The sequence below is a fragment of the Macaca mulatta genome, chromosome 19 (assembly GCF_049350105.2).
Source record: "Macaca mulatta isolate MMU2019108-1 chromosome 19, T2T-MMU8v2.0, whole genome shotgun sequence".
NCBI lineage: Eukaryota > Metazoa > Chordata > Mammalia > Primates > Cercopithecidae > Macaca > Macaca mulatta.
The window spans coordinates 7663905-7680025 of NC_133424.1; the positions used below are offsets into that span (position 1 = coordinate 7663905).

At 47.2% G+C, this 16121-nt stretch overlaps 1 protein-coding gene across 12 annotated transcripts in view; it reads left to right on the forward strand.

Moving 5' to 3' along the window:
* VAV1 (vav guanine nucleotide exchange factor 1) overlaps positions 1 to 16121 on the forward strand; it is an 84728-nt gene that overhangs the window by 28129 nt on the left and 40478 nt on the right. The gene's annotated exons all lie outside the window — the stretch shown is intronic.

Sequence of the window (16121 nt, forward strand, 5' to 3'; positions counted from 1 at the left end):
CCCCAACCCCCGACAGGCCCCGGTGTGTGATGTTCCCCTTGGTTGAGGTTTGAATTGCTGATGGTGCTTTTGGCTATGATGAATCAAGTTGCTAGCTGGGTACGGTCGCACATGCCTGTAGTCCTAACTCTTTGGACGGCTGAGGCAGGAGGATTGCTTGAGCCCAGGAGTTTGAGACTGCAGTGAGCTATGATTGCGCCAGGCTGCACTCCAGCCCGGGTGACAGAGTGAGACTCTGTCTCAAAAAAAAAAAAAAAAAAAAAAAGGAAAGAAAAGAAAACAGAATCAAGCTGCTATGAACATTCTGTACAAGTCTTTGTATGGACATTTGCTTTCATTTCTTTGAGTAAATGCCTGGGAATGTAATATATCGTATGATAAGCGCATGCTTAACATTTTAAGAAAACTTACCAGGCCAGTCACCGTGGCTCACGCCTGTCATCCCAGCACTTTGGGGAAATGAGGTGGGAGGATCACTGGAGTCTAGGAGTTTGAGACCAACCTGGCCAACATAGTAAGACTCTTGTCTCTTAAATTTTTTTTTTTAATAAGAAGAAAATGTACCAACTTTTCTTCCTTTGTGCTGGAATTGCAAGGCAAAAAATAATAATAATAACAAGGAAAATGTACCAACTTTTCCAAAGTGGATCCACCAGGTGATATTCCTGCCAGCTGCTCAGCACGCTTCTCTTCTTCGCTTCACTATCTGTCTCAATTTTTTTTTTTTTTTTTTTTGAGACGAGGTCTCACTCTGTTGCCCAGGCTGGAGTACAGTGGCACGATCTTGGCTCACTGCAACCTCTGCCTCCTGGGTTCAAGCGATTCTCCTGCCTCCGCTTTCCAAGTAGCTGGGACTACAGGCGTGTAACACCACACCCAGCTAATTTTGTATTTTTAGTAGAGACAGGTTTCACTATATGTTGGCCAGGCTCGTCTCAAACTCCTGACCTCAAGTGATCCACCCACCTCGACGTCCCAAAGTGCTGGGATTACAGGCATGAGCCACCACGCCCAGCTTCTTTTTTTGCTTTGCTTTGTTTTTTTGAGACATTCTCCGTCTGTTGCCCAGGCTGTGCAGTGGCGTGATCTTGGCTCACTGCCACCTCCACCTCCTGGGTTCAAGCGATTCTCCTGCTTCAGCCTCCAGATTGGCTGGGACTACAGGCGCCTGTCACCACACCTGGCTAATTTTTTTTTTTTTTTTTGTATTTTTTGTAGAGTCAGGGTTTCACCGTGTTGCGCAGGCTGGTCTTGAACCCCTGACCTCAAGTGATCATCCACCCGCCTCAGCCTTCCAAAGTGCTGGGATTACAGGCGTGAGCCACCGCACCCAGCCACTCACCATCTCTTTGTCACCTGCATGGCACCATTCTCTCCTGCACCACCCCAAAGACTTACCAGGTGCTTCCTAATTTAACCAGGTCCCGTAGCTCTCTGTGCTTCCCGGCACACCCTCTCACCACCCTCATCATCAATTATTCATGTTGCTGTCTGCCTAGTGTCTGTCTCCTGGCTGGATTACCTAAACCCTGTAAGGACAAAGCTCTGTTTGCCTTGACCACCACCAGGTTCTGGTGCTTGGTGTACGGTAGGCATTCCATACATGCTTGCTGAATTAATGCATGACCAGGTCTGGGGTGCTGGGTTTCACACCAGGCTCTACCACAAACATTTGGTCAAGTATTTTCATTCCCGATGTACAGATGTGTCAACTGAATCAACGGAAAGCAAAATGACCCATCCAAGCTCCCTCAGCTTGCTGAGCTGGTTTGGGAGCCCAGATCTGCCTGACCCTCCCACCGGTGCTGAAAAGTGGCGTGTGTGTTGGGGTGGTAGGGGATGGGGCAGAAGGGTTTGAGGGCTAGGATGAGGCATGCACACTGTGCACCTCTGCTTTGGAGCTTTGAAAGGGTGCACAGCACACCCGCTCTCTCTGGGAACCCTCGGGAGCTTGAGGTTGCCTGATTAAGGGGCCCTCCACCCACCCTTTTTTCTGTCTCCCCAACCAAGCCCTGGTAACAGGCATTTCCGGTTTCCGGCCAGCTCCCTGGGGCTGGGGTGGGGGTGGGGAGTCGATGGCAGCTATCATGCTTGTCTCTGGGTCCCCTTCTCCCAGACCCCAGAGGCCTCTGTCCCTGCACACTGCTTCCCCGAAGGAGCGTGGAAAGCCAGCCGACCTCTCTGGCTCTTTCTTCTTCTTGGGCAGGGGTTTTGTTAATGGGAGACTGGTTGGTAAATGGGGAAGAATGAACCTCAGGGTTCGCCGCAGGGCGCCTGGGTGCTGATTTGCATATGGGCTAGATGCCAGCACAATGGGGGTGCCCGCCTCTTCCTGGAGGAAGGAAGAGGGGCACTGAGGGGGGTTGCCCCCAGCAGGGAGGAACTGTCCTCACATGCCCCTCCTACGTTGGTTTAAAGGATCTCCTGTCCTTTGCCACTTTCTCACACTCTTCGGGCGACCAGGAAGTCCTTTCTGGTGGTCTAACTGCAGTCACTGCTGCTGTCTGACGGAGCCCCTTTCTGTAGCTGGCCCCACCGCAGCCCAGAGAGGGGATGAATCATGCCCCCTTTCCCCTCTTTGAGGCATCACATGACTGGAAGGAAGCCGTCTCAGGGCTCAGCTGATCTCCCTGAGGTCAGGGGGGAACTTCCTCCCTCGAGCCACAGGCACAACCATCTGCTCTATTGTCTCTGGTGACCTGCCTGCCCATGACTGCCCTCATTATGCCACTCGCTAGGAGGCATCAGGAGCAGCTTAGTGTGGTTCAAAGAGGCAGTGCTGTACAGAGGTTAGAGGCACACACTTTGGGCTCACAGTGCTGGTGGCCCTGGACAGGCGGTATCCCCTCTCTGAGCCTCAGTTGTTTCCACTGTCAAAGGGAGATTTATTCATTCGACAGATCTTATTGAGCATCTACTATATGCCAGACATAGTACTAGGTATTGAGGTCCTCTATTTACCCAAAGGAGTTGAACATTTACGTCCACACAAAAACTTGCACACAAGTCTTTGTAAAGGTTTTATTCATGATTGCTGAAACTGGGAAGCAACGAAGATGTCCTTCGGTAGGTGAATGCGATGTAGGGCAAGGCAAGCCCTAAACTGGGGCTTAGCCTGGGAGGGTTCTTGGTTTTGCCCAGGAAAGAATTCAAGGGTGAGCTGGAGGTGTTAGCAGCTTTTACTGGAGTGAAAGTGCATAGCGGCAGCCTCAGAAGTCCTGCTCCTTGCAGAGCAGGCTACCCCACAGGCTGTGAGCCCAGAGTGGTCAGTGTTGCAGTCGTATTTATACCCACTTTAAGCATATGCAAATTAAAGGGCAGATTATGCAAATTTTTAGGAAAAGGATGGCAACCTCTGGGTTGTCAGGTCATTGCCATGGAAAAGGAGTAGTAGCTGCTGGCGTTACCATCACAATGGCAAACTGCCATGGCACACTGGTGGGCATGTCTTATGGAAAGGTGCTTCTGCTCCAGCCCTGTTTTAGCTAGTCCTCAATTTGGTCCGTTGTCTGAGCCCAACCTCTGGAGTCAAGTTCCACCTCCTTCCTCATATGGATAAAAAAGCTGTGGTGCATCCAGACGATGGTATCTTCTTCTTATTATTATTACTACTACTACTATTATTAGAGATGGACTTTCACCCATGTTCCTCAGGCTAGAGTGCAATGGTGTGGTCTCGGCTTACTGCAACCTCTTCTTCCCAGGTTCAAGCGATTCTCCTACATCAGCCGCCTAAGTAACTAGGATTACAGGCACCTAGTACCACACCTGGCTGATTTTTGTATTTTTAGTAGAGATGAGATTTCACCATGTTGGCCAGGCTGGTCTCAAACTCCTGACCTCAGGTGATCCACCTACTTTGGCCTCCCAAAGTGCTGAGATTACAGGTGTGAGCCACCACACCCAGCCCAGACAATGGAATATTATTCAGGACTAAAGAGAGATGAGACGAGCTCGCAAGCCATGAAGAGACACACAGGAAGCCCAAATGCATATTACTAAGTGTAAGAAACCAGTCGCAAAAGCTACATACTGTGTGATACCAGCTATGTGATGTTTCAGAAAAGGCAAAACTGTAGAAGCAGGGGAAAGATCAGTAGTTGTCAGAGGTTAGTGGGAAAGGGGGGATGGATAGGCAGAGCATGGACGCTTTCGACGGCAGTGAAAATACCCTGCACAACACTATAATAGCGGATACCTGTCATCATACATTTGTCCAAATCCAGAGAATGTGACACACGGCAGGCAAGCGGCTTAACCTGCGAGGGTTCTTGGTTTCACCCAAGAAGGCTCACAGGCTACTGAAATAATTCAAGGGTGAGTCCAGTGGTAGGGTAGAAGAAAACAGCTTTATTGCAGTGGCAGTGTTGCAGCTCCATGACTGCTCTTGCAGGGCCACCCACAGGCTGAGAGTAGCAGCTCAGGGCAGTTTTGCAGTCCTATTGATAGTTAATCAATCTATCTATCTATCTATCTACAGAGTCTCGCTCTGTCGCCCAGGCTGCAGTGCAGTGGTGCAATCTCAGCTCACTGCAACTTCTGCCTCCCAAGTTCAAGCAATTCTCCTGCCTCAGCCTCCTGAGTAGCTGGGATTACATGCACTTGCCACCACGCCTGACTAATTTTTGTATTTTTAGTAGAGATGGGGTTTTGCCACGTTGGCCAGGCTGGTCTCAAATTCCCGACCTCAGCTGATCTGCCTGCCTCGTCCTCCCAAAGTGCTGAGATTACAGGCGTGAACCACCATGCCCATCCCATACCTCCTTTTAATTACATGTTGAGTAAGGGGCAGTTTATGCAGAAATTTCTAGGGAAGGGGTAGTAACTTTTGGGTGATTAGGTAATTGCCATGGAAAGGGGTGGTAAGGCCGGGCGCAGTGGCTCACGCCTATAATCCCAGCACTTTGGGAGGCTGAGGCAGGCAGATCACCTAAGGTCAGGAGTTCGAGACCAGCCTGGCCAACATGGTGAAACTCCATCTCTCCTAAAAATACAAAAATTAGTTGGGCATGGTGGCACACACCTGTGATCCCAGCTACTCAGGAGGCTGAGGCAGGAGAATAACTTGAACCCGGGAGGTGGAGGTTGCAGCAAGCCAAGATCACAATACTGCACTCTAGCCTGGACCATAGAGTGAGACTCCATCTCAAACAAAACAAAACAAAACAAAATCAAAGAAAAGAGACCAGGCTTGGTGGCTCACATCTGTAATTCCAGCGCCTTAGGAGGCTGAGGCAGAAGGATCACTTGAGCCCAGGAGTTCGAGACCAGCCTGGGCAACATAGTGAGACCCCACCTCTACAGATATATATATATATATATATATATATACACACACACACACACACACACATATACACACACACACACACAAACATATATATACATGCACACACACACATGAGTCAGGGGGCATGGTTTCATATAGATATATATGAGTTGGGAGGATGGTTTCAGGATGAATCAAGCACATTACATTTATTGTTCACTTTATTTCTATTATTATTATTATTATTATTTTTTTTTTTGAGACGGAGTCTCACTCTGTAGCCCAGTCTGGAGTGCAGTGGCCGGATCTCAGCTCACTGCAAGCTCCGCCTCCCGGGTTCCCGCCATTCTCCTGCCTCAGCCTCCCGAGTAGCTGGGACTACAGGCGCCGCCACCACGCCCGGCTAATTTTTTGTATTTTTAGTAGAGACGGGGTTTCGCCGTGTTAGCCAGGATGGGCTCGATCTCCTGACCTCGTGATCCGCCCGTCTCGGCCTCCCAAAGTGCTGGGATTACAGGCGTGAGCCACCGCGCCCGGCTATTTCTATTATTATTATATTGTAATATATAATGAAATAATTATACAGCTCACACATATGTATGTGTGTATATATACATGCACACACATACGAATATTATACATATTAATATTTATTCATATATATGAATAAAAAAGAAAATAAGAGAGAGGAGGAAAGGAAGGCAGGAAGAAGGAAGGAAGGAAGGAAGGAAGAAAGGAAGGAAGGAAGGAAGGAAGGAAGGAAGGAAGAAAGGAAGGAAGGAAGGAAGGAAGGAAGGAAGGAAGGAAGGAAGGAAGGAAGGAAGGAAAGGCCAGCCTGGAGCCTCTGGACTGCCCTGATGGAAGTGTCTTGGATGCTAAAGGGGTTTATGTGCTGATTCCCTCAGCCTCCTCCCGTCTAACAAGGTCTGGTGTTCCATCAAGGCAGTGGGTATGTCCACAAGAAGTTTGCAAATGACAGAAAACCTAATTACAGGTCAACAAACCATGACCTGTGGGCCAAATGCAGCCTGCCACCTGTTTTTGTAAATGAAGCTTTTTTTTTTTTTGAGACGGAGTCTCACTCTGTCACCCAGGTTGGAGTACAGTGGCACGATCTCGGCTCACTGCAACCTCCGCCTCCAGGGTTCAAGCAATTCTCCTGCCTTAGCCTCCCGAGTAGCTGGGATTACAGGTGCATTCCACCACACCCGGCTAATTTTTGTATTTTCAGTAGAGACGGGGTTTCACCATGTTGGTCAGGGTGGTCTCGAACTCCTGACCTCGTGATTCACCTGCCACAGCCTCCCAAAGTGCTGGGATTCCAGGCGTGAGCCACCATGCAATTTTTCTTCATGGCTTGTAGACGATCTCCTGTGAAATTACTCTAACTTGGCTGGGCGCAGTGGCTCATGCCTTTAATCCCAGCACTTTGGGAGGCAGAGGTGGGTGGATCCCCTGAGGTCAGGAGTTCTAGACCAGCCTGGCCAACATGGTGAAACCCTGCCTCTACTAAAAATACACAAAATTATCCAGGCGTGGTGGCGGGCGCCTGTAACTCCAGCTACTCAGGAGGCTGAGGCTGGGGAACCGCTTGAACCCAGGAGGCGGAGGTTGCAGTGAGCCGAGATCACATCACTGCACTCCAGCCTGGTGACAAGAGAGAAATGCTGTCTCAAAAAATTACTCTAACTTGATTCTGAAGGATTGGGGAGTGTTGAGAATCATCTTGGGTTTCTAAGCCAAATTGCTGGGTGGTGATGGAGCCATTATGAGGTGAAGAGGCTGGAGGGAGAGCAAGTTTGAAAGGGGAATGATATCAATCTTGGACCTCTTAAGCTTGAGGTGCCCATTGTTGAAAGAATGAACCTGTTTCCCCAGCTGTAAGCAAATAAATGGATTGCAATGAAAAGGCATGCTTTCAACTGTTGTTCCAAAACCTTGGTCCTGGTCTGGAACGGAGGTACAGACTATCTTCTAGTTACTCTATTATTCATTTTTTAAAATGTAATTTAATTTAATTTACTTTTTTTTTTTTTTTTTTTTTTTTGAGATGGAGTCTCGCTTTGCCGCCCAGGCTGGAGTGCAGTGGCCGGATCTTAGCTCACTGCAAGCTCCGCCTCCCGGGTTCACGCCATTCTCCTGCCTCAGCCTCCCGAGTAGCTGGGACTACAGGCACCCGCCACCTCGCCCGGCTAGTTTTTTGTATTTTTTAGTAGAGACGGGGTTTCACCGTGTTCGCCAGGATGGTCTTGATCTCCTGACCTCGTGATCCGCCCGTCTCGGCTTCCCAAAGTGCTGGGATTACAGGCTTGAGCCACCGCACCCGGCCTAATTTACTTTACTTTTATTTTATTTTTTAAGATAGCGTCTTGCTCTGTTGCCCAGGCTGGAGTGCAGTGGCACAATCTCAGCTCACTGCAACCTCCACCTTCCAGGTTCGAGTGATCCTCCTGCCTCAGCCTCTCAAGTAGGTGGGATTATAGGCACGCACCATCATGCCCAGCTAATTTTTGTATTTTTAGCAGAGACGGCATTTCACCATGTTGGCCAGGCTGGTCTCGAACTCCTGACTTCGAGTGACCCACCCTCTTTGGCCTCGCATAGTACTGGGATTATAGGTGTCAGCCTCCATGCCCAGCCTCATTTATTTATTCAATAAATTGTATTGGCTGCTATTGCATGCCACCATGTGATGTTCAGGATTCAGAGGTGACTCAACCCTGGGTTCTGACTTCATCTGGAGAGAGCCCAGCACAGGCATCTTCGTTGTCAGGCCTGGGATGGGGAGGGACATCATATTAAGGGAGGCTGCAGTGGGGGGAGAATGAGGACTCTGCTTGGCTGAAGACACTGGGGAAGGCTTCCTGGAAGAAGAGATATTGGAGATGGGCCTTGAAGGATGAGTAGGAGTTCACCACGCAAATAGGAGAGGAACTTTTAGCCCAGACATCAGTCCTTTATTCATCTCCCCGTATATAATTACTGTAAGAATTGGCAAGAGAAGCTGGAAGGGAGAGTTACGAGGTCTCTGAGGATCAGACAGATACATCACAGCTAACTCTGGCCCAAAGGGTATTCCTTAGGATAACACCAGCTACTGTAACAAACAAGACATTTCAGTGACTTAACATGGTAAAAATTTATTTCTTGTACACAAAACAGTACAATGCATGTGCTTCTAGTTCCAGATTGGGGGGCTTTTCCCCACGGAGTAATTCAGGGACCCAGGCTACTTTCATTTGCAGTTTTGCCATCCCTTAGAGTCTCAGCCTGCAGAAAATAGGAAGAGAGAAGGTATGGAGAAGTAATTTCTCCTCAAATACAGTGCCCTGAAAGTGATGCTTATGACAAATGCTCTTATTCTATTGGCCAGAAGCAGTCACATGACTGCATCCACATGCGAGGAGAGATGGGAAATGCAGTCCTTAGCTGGGCAGCCATTTTCCAGCAGCAATTCCATATTATGGAAGAGAAAGCACGAATTTTGGTGGGTCTTTAGTGGCCTCTGCCCGAGGTAGGCAGAGGAATAGAACTAAGGGCTTGGAGGCAGTAACACTCAGTTTGATTTATGCTCTTGAGTAAACCGTTCTTCTCCCTCCTTGGGTTTCTCTCTCTGAGTGATGAAGATTGAAAACTAGTTAATTTCTGAGGTCTTTTCCAGTTTCAAAAATTGACCGGATGCAGTGGCTCATGCCTGTAATCCCAGCACTTTGGGAGGCCAAGGCAGGCAGATTGCTTGAGGTCAGGAGTTCAAGACCAACTGCTCAACAATGTGAAACCCTGTCTCTACTAAACAGAAAATACAAAAATTAGCTGGGCATGGCGGCGGGCGCCTGTAATGCCAGCTACTGGGGAGGTTGAGGCACGAGAATCACTTGAACCTGGGAGGCAGAGGTTGCAGTGAGCCAAGATCATGCCACTGCACTCCAGCCTGGGTGACAGAGGGAGACTCTGTCTCAAAACAAAAACAGAAACAAAAACAATCAAAAATACAAAAATTGATGGGTCGGTGAATGCTCTTGGGTTTCCGAGCTGGAGCTAAGATGATGATGGTGATGATGATGATGGTGGTGATGGTCATGGTCATGAATACGATTGTGGTAATGATGGTGGTGATGGTTATAATAGTAACGATGATGGTGATGGTGGTGATAATAATGACGATGAGGATGATGATAAGAATGGTAATGACGAGAATGGTGATGGTGATGATTGTGGTGATGATGATATCACTATCATGATGATAATGATAATTTCCAGAACTTGAAATGTCCAGCCCTTTTTTTTTTTTTGAGACGGAGTCTCGCTCTGTCGCCCAGGCTGGAGTGCAGTGGTGTGATCTCGGCTCTCTGCAAGCTCTGCCTCCCGGGTTCACGCCATTCTCCTGCCTCAGCCTCCCAAGTAGCTGGGACTACAGGTGCCCGCCGCCACGCCTGGCTAATTTTTTTGCATTTTTAGTAGAGACAGGGTTTCACCGTGTTAGCCAGGATGGTCTCGATCTGCTGACCTCGTGATCTGCCTGCCTCGGCCTCCTAAAGTGCTGGGATTACAGGTGTGAGCCACCTCACCCGGCCACGTCCAGCTTTTTTAATGCATTATATAATTGAATTACAACAACATGAGACAGTAGGCATAAACCCTTCATGTTGGTTCATTGGTCTTTCTCCTTATGTTACCTATTTATTGCCGGGTAACAAATTATCCCCAAATTTAATTGTATAAAACAACCATTTATTATGCTTATGGATTATCTGGGTCAGGAATTCTGAAATAGCTCATCTAGGCAGTTCCCGTTTGGGGTTTCTAATGAGGTTGCACACAGATGTCGGCTGGGGCTGCAGTCATCTGAAGGCTTTAGCTGGAGGATCTACTTCCTGAATGGCTGGGTCACATAGAGCTTCAGCTCCTCTCCACCTGGGGCTCCCCACAGGACTGATTGAGTGGCCTCACCACATGGTCGCTGGTGAGTGGTCCAAGAGACCAAAGTGGAGCTTCAATATGTTTCATTATTTAGTCTTGAGAACTCACATCTTGTTACTTCCACCCTATTCTTTTTGTGACACATGGCCAGTCTTGGTTCAATGTGAGAGGGGATTACAAAAGGACATTTTTAACTTATGTATGAATACTAGGAGCTATGGACCATTAGGGGCTGTCTTGGAGGCTGGCAACTACAAACACATTGTCTTAATTACTGTGGATTTATGGTGTCTTGATATTTGGTGGGACTTGTACCCTTTATTTTCCCTCTGTAGGAGTATATTGGCTACTCATGACTGAGGTGTTTTATACAAATCTTAGGATTTGTATGTCAAGTTCAAGGAGAAAACATTCTGGGGTTTTTAATTGTAATTGCATTAAATCTATAGCTCAATTCTGGAGAGAACTGAAGATTTTAAAACTTTAAGTCTTGGGGCTGTGTGCAGTGGCTCATACCTGTAATCTCAGCACTTTGAGAGCCTGTGGTGGGAGAGTCGCTTGAGGCCAGGAGTTGAAGACCAGCCTGGGTGACAGTAGTGACACCCTGTCTCTATAAAAAATCTTTAAAAAAAATTAGCCAGGTATGGTGGCATAGGCCTGTAGTCCCAGCTACTTGGGAGACTGACGCAGGAGGATCTCTTGAGCACAGGAGGTAAAGGTTACAGTGAACTATGATCGTGCCACTGCACTCTAGCCTTTGTGACAGAGTGATATCCTGTCTCTAAAAATAAATCAATGAATGAATAAATAAAATAAAACAAAACAGCCGGGCGCGGTGGCTCACGCCTGTAATCCCAGCACTTTGGGAGGCTGAGGCGGACGGATCACAAGGTCAGGAGATCGAGACCATGGTGAAACCCCGTCTCTACTAAAAATACAAAAAAATTAGCCGGGCGCGGTGGCGGGCGCCTGTAGTCCCAGCTACTCAGGAGGCTGAGGCAGGAGAATGGCGTGAACTCAGGAGGCGGAGCTTGCAGTGAGCCGAGATCCGGCCACTGCACTCCAGCCTGGGCGACAGAGCGAGACTCTGTCTCAAAACAAAACAAAACAAAACAAATAAATAAATAAATAAAACAAAACATTGAGTCTTGCTAGAAAGGAACTCGTATACATTCTATTTTGTTTAGGTCACTAGCTTTATATCGGTTTGTTTCACATCTTCTAGACTATGGTCAGTAGTATCCTTTTAAAATCAAAGTCTGATTTTTCTATGTAAAATGCTAAATTCTTCATTTTACCATTCAATCAGTTCTAGCAACTGTGGACAGTTGTGCAATCCACACCCTTATCAAAACAGAGCATTTCCACCACTTGCGGCCTCTGTGAGTCAATCTCTACCTTCTCTCTTGCCCCAGAAGCAACCACTGGTTTGATTTCTCTCATCATAGGTTAGTTTTGCTTACTCTAGGATTTCACACGTTATCTTTTTTTAAAAAAAAAACAATTTGTGAGTTATTTTTGCTTATGTACTGACACTTAGTACACTTTGTATATTGATTTTGGATTCAGCCACACTGCTAAATAATTTTATTAATTTCAGCAATTTATCTGTATATTCTTTGGGAATTTCTATGTTGACGATTGCTTCTTCTGTAAAAATGACCCCTGTCGGCCGGGCGCGGTGGCTCAAGCCTGTAATCCCAGCACTTTGGGAGGTCGAGACGGGCGGATCACGAGGTCAGGAGATCGAGACCATCCTGGCTAACCCAGTGAAACCCCGTCTCTACTAAAAAATACAAAAAACTAGCTGGGCGAGGTGGCGGGCGCCTGTACTCCCAGCTACTCGGGAGGCTGAGGCAGGAGAATGGCGTAAACCTGGGAGGCGGAGCTTGCAGTGAGCTGAGATCCGGCCACTGCACTCCAGCCTGGGCGACAGAGTGAGACTCCGTCTCAAAAAAAAAAAAAAAAAAAAAAAAGACCCCTGTCTTTCTTCCTTTCTTTCTTTCCTTCTTTCTTTCTCTCTCTTCCTTTTTCTTTCTTTCTTTCTTCCTTTTTCTTTCTTGCTCTTTCTTTTTTCTTTCTCTCTTTCTCTTTCTTTCTTCTTTTCTCCTTCCTTCCTCTCTCCTTCTTTCTTTCTTTCTTTCTTTCTTTCTTTCTTTCTTTCTTTCTTTCTTTCTTTCTTTCTTTCTTTCTTTCTTTCCCTTTTCCTTCTGTCTTGTCTTGCAGTACACGCTGAGATCTTCAATACAATGTTGAATAGAAATGGTGATGGCAGATTCCCTTGCGTCGTTCTGATTTCAAAGGGAATCTTTTCAACATCTCATTATTAAGTATAGTCTTTCAGTCTAGGTTTTTGGAAGACCTTCTTTATCAGGTTACAGAAGTTCCCTTCCATTTTTACTTTGCCAAGAGATTTTCCCCCCTCTTTCTTTTGATCAGGAATGAATAGTGAGTTGCTACCGCATCTTTCATGTGTCTCTGTTGCAAATGTCTCTTTTTGACAAAGAGAGAACACATCTTGGGTCAGAGCCTTGGGCAAGCAACAGAATCTGCCTAGAATGTAATAACATTGTTTGAACCATTTTTATTCTACAGTTGCTTATTTATTTATTTATTTATTTATTTATTTATTTATTTATTTATTTTGAGACGGGGTCTCATTGTGTTGCCCATGCTGGAGTGCAGTGGCGTGATCATAGCTCACTGCAGCTCTACCTCCTGGGCTCCAAGTGATGCTTCTGCCTCAGCCTCCCAAGTAGCTGGGACTACTGGCCATCACACCAGGCTAATTTTTGAAATTTTTGTAAAGACAGGGTCACTCCACGTTGCTCAGGCTGGTCTCAAACCCCTGACCTCAAAGTGATCCTCTCGTCTCGACTTCCCAGAGTGCTGGGATTACAGGTATGAGCCATTACACCCGTCAGACAGTTGCTTCTGTTTGTAGCACATGAGCTTAGTTTTGTAGGAGGATGGAAAGTTCTCTTCTTAAGCATAAAAGAGTTAAAGTTCATGTTCCATATGTAATGGGTTACACAGACTGTGGCAGCAATTGAGAAGATGATACATTCTACACATGGAAGTATGAGAAACAGGGTTACAACAGACACTAAGTATCAAATCAGTTCGCACCCGCGCACACACAGCTATGGCATAATGGTTAGGCACAGGCTTGGAAGTCATGCTGCCTGAGTTTGCATCCCAGCTGTGTGTCTCACCTCAGTTTCCTACTCTGTAAAATGAGGATAATAATATTACTTACCTTGAAGAGTTGCTGGGAGGAGTCCCTGTTATCCCTGTAGCATGCTGAAAATTGAGGGCACGGTGGGTGGAAGCCCATGCTAGCTTCCACTACACACAAGGTAAAGAGAAAAGGCTGTGGTTAAGAAAGCGGGCTTAGCTGGGAGTTGTGGCTCCTACGCGTAATAACCAACGTTTAGCGAGGCTGAGGCAGGAGGACTGCTTGAGGACCAGCCTGGGCAACATAATGAAACTCTCTGTCTCTACAAAAACATTTTTAAAATTAGCTGGGTGTGGTGGCACACACACATCTGTTGTCCTGCCTACTCGGGAGGCTGAGTTGGGAGCATTGATGGGCGTGGTAGCTCATGCCTGTAATCCCTGCACTTTGGGAGGCTGAGGCAGGTGCATTACTTGAGGTCAGGCGTTCAAGACCAGCCTGGACAACATGGTGAAACCCCTATCTCTATGAAAAAATACAAAAATCAGCTGGACGTGGTGGCACACACCTGTAGTTCCAGCTACTCAGGAGGCTGAGGTGGGAGAATCGCTTGAACCTGGAAGGCGGAAGTTGCTGAGATGGTGCCACCACCCTCCAGCCTGGGTGACAGAGCAAGACTCCATCTCAAAAAGGCATAAACACTCACAGTGTAGTTATGAGAATGGAGTTAATCTGACTGCCTAACCATGCGTAGTAGGCATCCAAGAAATGCAATTTTTTTTTTCTTTTGAGACAGAGTCTCACTCTTGTTGCTCAGGCTGGAGTGCAGTGGTGCTGTCTCAGCTCACTGCAACCTCCGCCTCCTGGGTTCAAGCGATTCTCCTGCCTCAGCCTCCTGAGTAGCTGGGATTACAGGTGCCTGCCACCATGCCTGGCTTCTTTTTTCTTTTTTCTTTTTCTTTTTTTTTTTTTGGTATTTTTAGTACAGATGGGGTTTCACCATGTTGCCCAGGCTGGTTTTGAACTCCTGACCTCAAGTGATCTGCCTGCCTCAGCCTTCCAAAGTGCTGGGATTACAGGCATGAGTCGCTGCACCCAGCCAAAAAAAAATTGCAAATATTGTTACATTAGAGGCACAGAGTAGGGGTTTGCGGGTATGTCAGAATCACCTAACGAGAGTGTTAATATGCATATTCCCAGGACCCACCTCCATCCATCCAGTTAACAAACATATACCAGGGGCCTCCTCCACACAAGGCACTGTCATAGTTGCTGGGCATTCCAGAAACAGAATGATGGTCCTCCCCTCTTCAAACTGACATTTTATTTGGGTGAGATGAACAATAAACACAAGTGAAGCAAAGCTAAAGGGATAGAAAATGCCAGAGTAGGGGAGTGGGATTTTATTACATTTTAATTAATTTATGTATATATTTATTTTTTGAGATGGGATCTTGCTCTGTTGCCCAGGCTGGAGTGCAGTGGCACGGTCATGGCTCACTGCAGCCTCCACCTCCCAGGCTCAAACAATCCTCCTCTCTCAGCCTCCCAAGTAGCTGGGACTACAGGTATGCACCACCATACCTGGCTAATTTTTAAATTATTTTTGTAGAGATGGGATCTCATTATGTGGCCCCAGGTTGATTTTGAACACCTGGGCTCAAGTGATTGTCTCACTTCTGCCTCCCAACGTGCTGGGATTACAGGTGTGCACCACCACACCCAGCTGACTTTTTATTTTTTGTGGAGACAGGGTCTCTGCGTGTTGACCAGGCTGGTCTTGAACTCCTGGGCTCATGTCAACCTGGGAGTGTGATTTTAAATAGGGTGGTTAGAGGAGGTCTCATAGAAAATGTGTACTTTGAGGAAAGACGAAGTTAGCAAGGAACTTTCTTTCTTTTTTTTTTTTTTTTTGAGACGGAGTCTCGCTCTGTCGCCCAGGCTGGAGTGCAGTGGCGCGATCTCGGCTCACTGCAAGCTCCGCCTCCCGGGTTCACGCCATTCTCCTGCCTCAGCCTCCCGAGTAGCTGGGACTACAGGCGCCCACCACCGCGCCTGGCTAATTTTTGTATTTTTAGTAGAGACAGCGTTTCACTGTGTTAGTCAGGATGGTCTCGATCTCCTGACCTCGTGATCCGCCCGTCTCGGCCTCCCAAAGTGCTGGCATTACAGGCGTGAGCCACCGCGCCCGGCCAGCAAGGAACTTTCTTCTGGATATCAGGGTGTATTTGTTTGCGTGGGTGCCATAACAAAGTACCACAAGCTTGGAGGCTTAAACAGCAGAAATTTATTTTCTCATAATAAATGTCTTGGTCATCTCCCTGTCCTCCTCTCTTCTTCCTTCTCACCCACTCTACCTCCAGCCACATGGGCCTCCTTGCTGTTCCTCCAACATGTTAAGCAAGGTCTTGCCTCAGGACTATTGCATGCACTGTTCTCTCTTCTTGGAATACAGTTTCTTTTGTGTTATGGGTCAAACCGTGTTCCTCAAAATGTATACATTGAAGTCTTAACTCCTAGTACCTCAGAATGTGGCTGTATTTGGATAGAGTATTTACAGAGGTAGTTAAGTTAGAACGAGGTCATCTGTGTGGGCTAATGCACTATGACTGATGTCCTTATAACAAGAGTAAACCAGGGCACAGGCAGGGCAAGACCACGTCACAGCGCAGAGAGAAGGTGACTGTCTACTGAAACGAGCCCTTAGAGGAATCTACAAATATCCAGTCCTAAAAAGTAGAATCAGGCCGGGCG